This window comes from Amblyraja radiata, chromosome 11, assembly GCF_010909765.2.
Source record: "Amblyraja radiata isolate CabotCenter1 chromosome 11, sAmbRad1.1.pri, whole genome shotgun sequence".
Taxonomy (NCBI): Eukaryota; Metazoa; Chordata; class Chondrichthyes; order Rajiformes; family Rajidae; genus Amblyraja; species Amblyraja radiata.
The window spans coordinates 56,355,738-56,364,456 of record NC_045966.1 but is presented as its reverse complement, the minus strand read 5'-3'; positions in this window follow the sequence as shown (position 1 = coordinate 56,364,456).

Here is an 8,719-nt window from a genome sequence, read left to right as displayed (position 1 = left end):
TGCTTCCACTACCTGCAACCACCGGCAACCACCTGCAACCTCCAGGAACAGCACGGAAACCTTGGGTGGGGCGCAAAGTCTCCAGAGGTTTCCGTTCAGGTTTCCTAAGTGGGACAGGGGCATAAGCGGGACAGGCCCATTCGAGTATAGGAGGGAGATCAATGGTCTGATTAAATGGTGCCAGAACACCAAACTTGCTCCCAACATCAGTAAGACCAAGGAGCTGATTGTTCACTTCAGTCGAGGAAGGCCGAGGATCCACGCACCTGTCTTCATCGATGGGTTGGTGGTGGAGGGAGTCAACAACTTCAAGTTCCTGGGCATGAGTATCTCTGAAGATCAGTCCTGGGCCCTGCACATTGATGCAACCATGAAGCCTCCACATCCTTAGAAGATTGAGGAGGTTCGGTGCATTGATGAATACTCTAGTTTGGAAGCCCAGTAAGATGCACCAAATTTTAATGCATGCACACGCAAGCATACGCACACTGACGCAAACACAAACACATTCTACTGGATAAAGCAATGTTTCCATTGGTCAGTAGACCCTGGCAAACATATTTATATGATAAAGACATGATCGCCGATGACCTGAGTGCTTGATATTGACAGTATAGTTTAGTTTAGTTTGTCACGTGTACTGAGGTTCAGTGAAAAGCTCTTGTTGCGTCCTATCAGTCAACGGAAAGACAATACACAATTACAATCAAGACATTTACTGTTATACACAATAAGGGAATAACACTTAGTGCAAGGTAAAGCCAGAAAAGTCCAATCAAAGATAGTCCGAGGGTCGCTAATGAGGTAGATAGTAGTTCAGGACTGCTCTCTAGTTGTGGTAGGATGATTCCGTTGCCTGATAACAGCTGGGAAGAAACTGTCCCTGAATCTGGAGGTGTGCATTTTCACACCTCTATACCATTTTTCCCGATGGGAGAGGGGAGAAGAGGGAATGGGCAGGGTGTGACTTGTTATTAATTATGCTGCTGGCTTTGCCGAGGCAGTGTGAGGTCAATGGAAGGGAGGTTGGTTTTGTTGCCATCATTGGTGGTAGTTCTTTTCATGATGGTCCCTTAATCTAAAAAGTGGCATTTTGTCTGTCCTTAAATTCATTTCACATCTTTTCTGATCAGTCCAGTTTGAAATCAACCCAAACTTTTGAATGGGATTGGTTTTTAATTCTTAGTTCCACATTACTATCTTGTTGGTATTGGTTTTCATACTTTATCTGACTTTTTCTGGATGGAAGTAAGGGGACTCTCGAGGTGTACGAATAAAGGTTAGTTTCACCATAGATCAAGTGTCAATTAGATACATTGGTTTGATACTTTTTTTGCCCTGTGTCATTCACAACACCAAATCAGGAGTTCACAAATTATGTAGGGGATATCTTTCAACTAAATTCAATTGAGACCTGGGAATCCTGGGGCTTTCACAAGAAACTGTGATCTGGGTCATTAATTTCAATATTTATCTTGGTTAGCTTTATTTGCATTACTTGACTTTAAAACATCTTATTGTGAACAATAAATAACAATGGATCTCTGTTCATGTTCCTCCACATATATCATACAGTGTACACACACTTTCTCTGTTTCTGTCCCTGTCTCTCTGTCGCTCTGTCTCCCTGTGTCTATCTCTGTCTCTCTCTGTCTCTGTCTCTCTGTGTTTGTCTCTCTCTGTCTCTCTATCTCTCTGTCTCTGTGTGTGCTTCTTTATCTCTGTCTCTTTGTCTGTCTATTTCTCTCTCTGTCTCTCTGTGCTTGTCTGTCTCTCTGTCCCTCTGTTTCTGTTTCTGTCTCTGTCTCTCTGTCTCTCTGTCTCTGTGTACCTGCCTCTGTCTCTCTGTCTTTCTGTATCTGTCTGTGTCTGTCTCTGTCTCGCTATGCCTCTGTGTTTGTCTCTGTCTGAAACAGAGACACTGTTTCTCGCTCTCTCTCTTTCTCTCTCTCTCTGCCATCGCTTGGCCACTTTCCCAGTTTATCTAAATCATGTTATAATCTTAGACAACATTTTTTCATTATTCACTACACCATCGTTTGGCATCATCTGCAAACTTACTGATTATGCAATCTACATTTTCCTCCAAATCATTATTATATATAACGAAAAATAAAGTTGCCAGTCCCTGTGGCACACCACTAATTAGTCTCCAATTTGAAAAGCAACCCTGTACTACTGTCCTCTGCACACACAAAGTCAATTCTTCACCAAAAACTTCTCTACATCGGCGGGACCAAGCGCAGGCATGCCGATCATTTCGCCCCACACCTCCGCTCAGTTCGCATGAACCAACCTGATCTCCCGGTGGCTCAGCACTTCAACTCCCCCTCCCATTCCCAATCTGACCTTTCTGTCCTCAGCCTCCACCATTGCCAGAGTGACACTCTCTCCCCAGTTAATCTATTGTTCTTAATATACTTACAGCATTTTTTCCCTGGATTCTCCTTTACCTTTTCTCTGAGGAATATCTCACGTCCCCTTTTTTGCTCTCATAATTTCCTTTTCAAGTATACTCCTCCATCATTGTACTCCAAGGAATTTGGTCGATCTCAGTTGAACATTGTGTCCTTGTATCCGGACCATCAAAATCACTGATTAGCCTGAATTCCCTAAATCCCCCAGCGTTGCTCTTCACTCTAACAGGAACATACTGATCCTTCGCTCTTCCTATCTCACTTTTAAAATCTTCCCACCTGTCAAACATTCTTTTACTGATTAACAGCCACTCCCACTGAACCTTTGTCTACTCCTAAACCATTTGAATGAATGAATGAATGAATACGTTTATTGTCATTGCACAATACTGTGCAACGAAATTCCATTACATCTCCTCCGGTTAAAAAAATACAAACACGACAACCATTAACACATATGTACACTTATTAGTAAAAAATAAATAGGTGTTTTAAAAGAATTTAAAAGAATTTAAAAGAATTTGGCGGCATTTCTTGGAATTACATTTTGCTTCCCCAGCATTCTCTGTTGGAATTTAGCTCTTTTATCGCACATGGGTAGAAACTATTTTTTAGTCTACCGGTGCGAGCCTTCAGAGTCCTGAATCGCCTCCCATAGGGTAGCAGAGTAAAAAGGTGGTTGGCAGGGTGGGATGTGTCCTGCTTGATATTTGTGGCCCGGCGCAAGCATCGGGCCCTATATATGTCATCCAAGTGGATGTGTGGATACAGAACTCATCGAGAACAGAGGGTTATGGTGGAAAGGTATTATTCTGGCTGGAGGTCTGTGGCCAGTGAAGTTCTGCAGGGATCTATGCTGGGATATCAAATGTTTGAGATATATGTAAAGGAATTGGACATAAGTGCAGATGGTTTTGTTAGTAAGTTTGCAGACAACACCACAATTGGTGGAGTTGTGAACAGTGAGGAAGCTGTTAAAGTACACAGTGAGTTATAGATCAACTCAGAAATTGGGCAGACAAATAGATGGAGTTTAATCCGAACCAGTCTGAAGAAGGTTCTTGACCCAAAACGTCACCCATTCCTTCCCTCCAGAGATGCTGCCTGGCCCACTGAGTTACCCCAGCATTTTGTGTCTACCTTTAATCCAAACAAGTGTGGTGTTCCACTTTGGGTGGTCGAATGTAAGGGGAAATGGGGACAGGGGGATCTTGGGATTGTCTGTGTGGAGTTTCCATATTCTCCAGGTTCTCCACTTTCCCCAAAGATGTTTGGATTGGTAGGATGAATGGTAAAATCTGGGGGAATTGCTGGGACTGTGGTGAGAATAAATTAGGATTAGTGTAAACATGTGTTTGATGGTTGGCTTGGACTCGCTGCAGAGAAAGTTCTGCTTCTGTGCTCTCTAACCGTATAATTTAGAATTATCTTCATGCTTGCATGGGCTGAGACAGAGAGAGACAGAGAGAGACAGAGAGAGACAGACAGAGATAGAGAGAGAGAGAGACAGAGACAGAGAGACAGTGAGAGACAGAAAGAGACAGAGAGAGACAGAGAGATGGCAAATGGAAATTAATTTAGAAAAATGTGAACTTATGCATTTTGGAAGTAAAACCACGGCAAGACATACAGATTGAATGGAAGGGTTCTGGTGAGTGTTATTAAGTATATCATTCTCTGATATACAACACAGGTACACAATTGCAATACCGGTAAACAAAGTGGAGAAGAAGGAACATGGTTCACTAGGCAGGGAATTAAGTGTAGGAGCTGGGACATCATGTTACAGTTGCACAAATTGTTCTTAAGGCTGCATTGGGAGTATAGTATGAGGAGAGAGAGCAGAAGTTTGGTGGTACACTCCTTAAAGGTTTTGTAGCTTTTGCCCGACAGGAGAAGGGAGAAGAGTGAACGACCTTGGTGAGAAGGTTCCTTGACTATGTTGGCTGGTCTCCCCGGCAGCATGGAGTCGATGGCAGGGAGTCTACCCTGACTGATGGACTGGGCTACACCCACAACTCTCTGCAACTTCTGGGGGTCTTAGTCAGTGCAGTTGCCAAACCAAGCTGCTTTCTATGGTGCATAAGTAGAAGTTGGTAAGAATCGGTGGAGACATGCCGAACTTCTTTCTAAGGGATGAAAAGGCAAAGAGTTCTAGGGTTTTGAGAAGCAGATTGTTCACACAGAGGCTGATGAGTAAATGGAATGAGCTGCCAGCGGAGGTGGTGTCGACAAATATAATTACACATTTGGACTGGTTTAGGGATAGGAAAGTTTAAGAGGAATTATTGGGCAAATGCGGGCAAATGGGATGAGCGTAGCTAGGCATCTTGGACAACATGAACAAATTGAGCCAAATGGATTGTTCCAATGTTACATTACTATATGAATCCGATGTGTTTTAAGTTTACAACCTAAATTCCTATGTGGTGCTTTTGTAAAGGTCCTCAGAAATTCAAATACAACATATTCTCTGGTTCTTTCTGCTATTCTATTAGTTACATGCACAAAAAACTACAGTGAGGTTGTCAAACATGACTTCCCGTTCAAAAATCAATATTTACTTTGTTTAAGCCAACTAATATTTCATAAATCCTATTTATTGCACCCTTTACAAATAATCTAGCAATTTTCCTTAAGGTTGTCCCTGGACATACCGGTCTGAAATTCCCTCTGTTCTTTGTTAAATAATGGAGTTACAGCTCCCACCATCTAATTGGCAGGAACCTTTCCATCTATATAATTAAAAGTCTCATCTTGACCACTTCCCGTCTACACTGTATATTGATTTTAGAAAAACCGCTACCATACATCGCTATGATTTTTTGGCCATCTTACTCACAGTCCTCCTCCGTTAAGCAGGCCCCGAGGATTTTTCCCATCGATGAAAAATAAAAAAGCTATGTGTTTAAAAAACCTTAAGATCCTCTCGCCTGTCAACCACCACCCTTCCGGGACAGGAGGGGGGCAGGACTATAAAACCCTACAAGATTGCGAGGGGGAGGCCACGACTCTCATTCTAAGCTGTGAATCAACTGAACTGTGAGTCTGCAATGTGCTTGCAATAAATGATTTGTTAGCCCTTAATGACAATGCCATGAGTTGTTTGGCCTGCTGCCCTGACTGTGCTTCAAACGGCAATGCTTTATTAGGTCCGACTGCGTTTGGAAGGAATAAATGCTTTATTAGGTCCAACTGTGTTTGGTTCAAAAGTCCCGCTCATTTTGTGACTTCCGCTTAGTGGACAGGTCATGCTGATTGCGTAATTTATGGTGAGTGCAGTGGTCGCACTGATTGCATAATTTTTGGTAAGCGCAGAAGCCCCAAAGTGGAGAGGAGTATTCAAGAAAGCTTACTGCCATATATATGGTGTGTGAGTCAGTGAGTGTGTGTGTATGTGTTTGTGAGTGTATGTGTGTGTGAGTGTGCGTGTGACTGTGTGTGTATGCATTTGTAAGTGTGTGTGTGTGTGTATGTATGTGTGTGTGTGTGTGTGTTTGTGAGTATGTGTGTTAGTGTGTTTGTTAGTGTGTGTGTGAGTATGTGTGTGTCAGTATGAGTGTGAGTGTGAGTGTCTGTGTGTATGTTTGCGAGTGTGTGAGTGCGTGTGGGAGTGTGAGTGTGAGTGTGTGTGTGTGTATGTGTTTGTGAGTGTATGTGGGTGTATGTATGTGTGTGTATATGTGTTTGTGAGTGTATGTGTGTGGGTGTGTTTGTTAGTGTGTGAGTGTGTGAGTGTGTTAGTGTGAGTGAGTGTGAGTGTGTGTGAGTGTGTGTGTATGTGTGTGTGTGTGTTTGTGACTGTGCGAGTGTGTGCGTGCGTGTGTGTGTATGTGTGTGTGTGAGTGTGAGTGTGTATGTGTATATGTTTGTGAGTGTATGTGTGTGTGTATGGATGTGTATGTGTTTGTGAGTGTATGTGTGTGTGAGTGTGTGAGTGTACGTGTGTGTGAGTGTGTATGTGTGTGTTTATGAGTGTGTGTGAGTGTGTGTGGGTGTGTGTGAGTGTGTATGTGTGTGTGAGTGTGTGTGTGAGTGGGAGTGTGCGTGAGTGTGAGTGTGAGCGTGTGTGTGTCAGTGTGTGTGTGTGTGTGTGTGAGTGGTCTCAGTGACTGAGCTGCCAGCCCAAGAATCTACTCGGCCCACATTGTCCATACTATCCCTCTGGAAACCAGTCCCTTCGGCCCACAACACCATGCTAGCGCTGCATAAAGCCCCCCCCCCCCCCCACTGGCTAGCAATATTGGAATTGGTGGAGAGGTGGAATATTGTGTTGGGGAACCAGTGAAGTCCACCCTCCCCTGTGAAGCTGGGACCCAACGGGTCCCACTTAGTCTAGTAACCTATAGTAATTTGGAACAACCAACCCTATAGCAATGGTCACTATTTAAATGTGACAAATATGTGGCTTTAGAGATTAATCAGCTTCCAGTGCAATTAATTTCTCCAGAACAATGTTTCCTCGTACTAATTTATTTTAATTCCTCCTTTTCATTTGATTCTTGGTTTTCTTGCACTTTTGGAAATTTATTTGTGTCATTTTCGATGAAAACAGTATTTGTTTAATTATTCTGCTATTTCTTTGTTCCTTATTATAAATTCAGTTTCTGATTGTGGTGAATCTACTCTTGTGTTCACTTCTTTTTGTAGAAGCTTTCTCGACCTCTTTTTACATTCCGTACTAGTTTACTCTCATTGCCTATTTTGTTTTTATGCAATCTCTCAGTCCTATTTTCCTGATTACTAATTGCTCCCAATCCTCATGTAGACAAAAATGCTGGAGAAACTCAGCGGGTGAGGCAGCATCTATGGAGCAAAGGAATAGGTGATGTTTCGGGTTGAGACCTTTCTCGCTAACAAGCTCCCAATCCTCAAGCTTGTTATCTTTTCCGGCAACTATGAATGACTCTTCATGGATCGAACACTATTCTTTAAACTTTTTTCGTCAGCCTTGGTTTGGTCAATTTTCTTTTGTGTTCTTATGAAGAAAATGTGTCCTTCATTCTTTCCTTAAATGTTAACAATTTCAATGGTGCTCACCAATATATCCTAGCCAACCCACTCCTTCAACTTAATTTCCTTGTTGAATTTTAGGAAACGTTTTCAGCCTGTGTTATTTCACTTTTCATCCCAATGATGAGTTCTGTCATGTTATGATCACACTTTCCCAGACAACAAGTTTATTAACTGTCTGACAGTGCTTTCACCTAGCACATACATGCCAGCACCCTGTTCCTTTACGTTCAATTTGGGTCATACTAGGATCATATATGATATGAAGAAATCCTGGTTAAGAAATATTGATGGTCATCAAAGGGAAAATGGGAATCGGGAATCGTATCTTGCTCAAAAACTAAAGAGTTTTTTAGTTTATTTTCACGTGTACCGAGGTACAGTGAAAAGCTTTTCTTCCATGCTAACCAGTCAGTGGAAAGACAAATGTAATTACAATCGAGCCATCAACCGTGTACCAGTACATGATTAAGGGAATAACATGAATAGTGTTTCGTGCAAGATAAAGTCCAGTAAAATCCAATGAAAGATAGTCCGAGGATTTCCAATTAAGTAGATAGTAGTTCTGGACTGCTCTCTGGTTGTTGGTACGATGGGTCAGTTGCCTAATAACAGCTGGCAAAAAAATCTGTCTGAATCTGGAGGTGTGCATTTTCACACTTCAATTCCTTTGCCCGATGGGAGAGGGGTGAAGAGGGAGTAGTTGGTGTGAGACTCAGCCTTGATTATGCTGCTGGCCTTGCCGAGGCAGAGTGAGGCATAAATGGAGTCAATGGAAGGGAGGTTGTTTTGTGTGATGGTCTGAGCTGCATCCACAGTGCAGTTCCTTCATTCTTTACTTAAATGCTAACTATCGCCTTCCACTAGTGCCTTTCAATAGTGCTCACCAATATACTGTATATTACCAATATACATTACCAATAATGATTGTGTTTGTTGGAGGCAATATACTGCAATTCACAGAACATTAGTTTGGAGTTCCTATTGGCAGTGACTTATGCTCAACCATCTCATTTACACTATTAGACTTTGTTTCTCATGCTTTCCAAATCCACCTTCTCTTTCCACCCATGCTTCCCACTTCGAGGTTTCTATCGAGCTTCTATCAAATAACCAACCAATTTAAAATCTCTCTATCACCACTGCCAAATCTCCAAATGAGAGTCTTGTTCCCATCGCAGAGTGGCTAACACTGGTTCACACTCCTTCACGTGGTTCCAATGTCCCACAAATCTAAAGCCATAAAAGTGAAGAATGAAGAATATATGAAGAATATGATGTTCTTATAT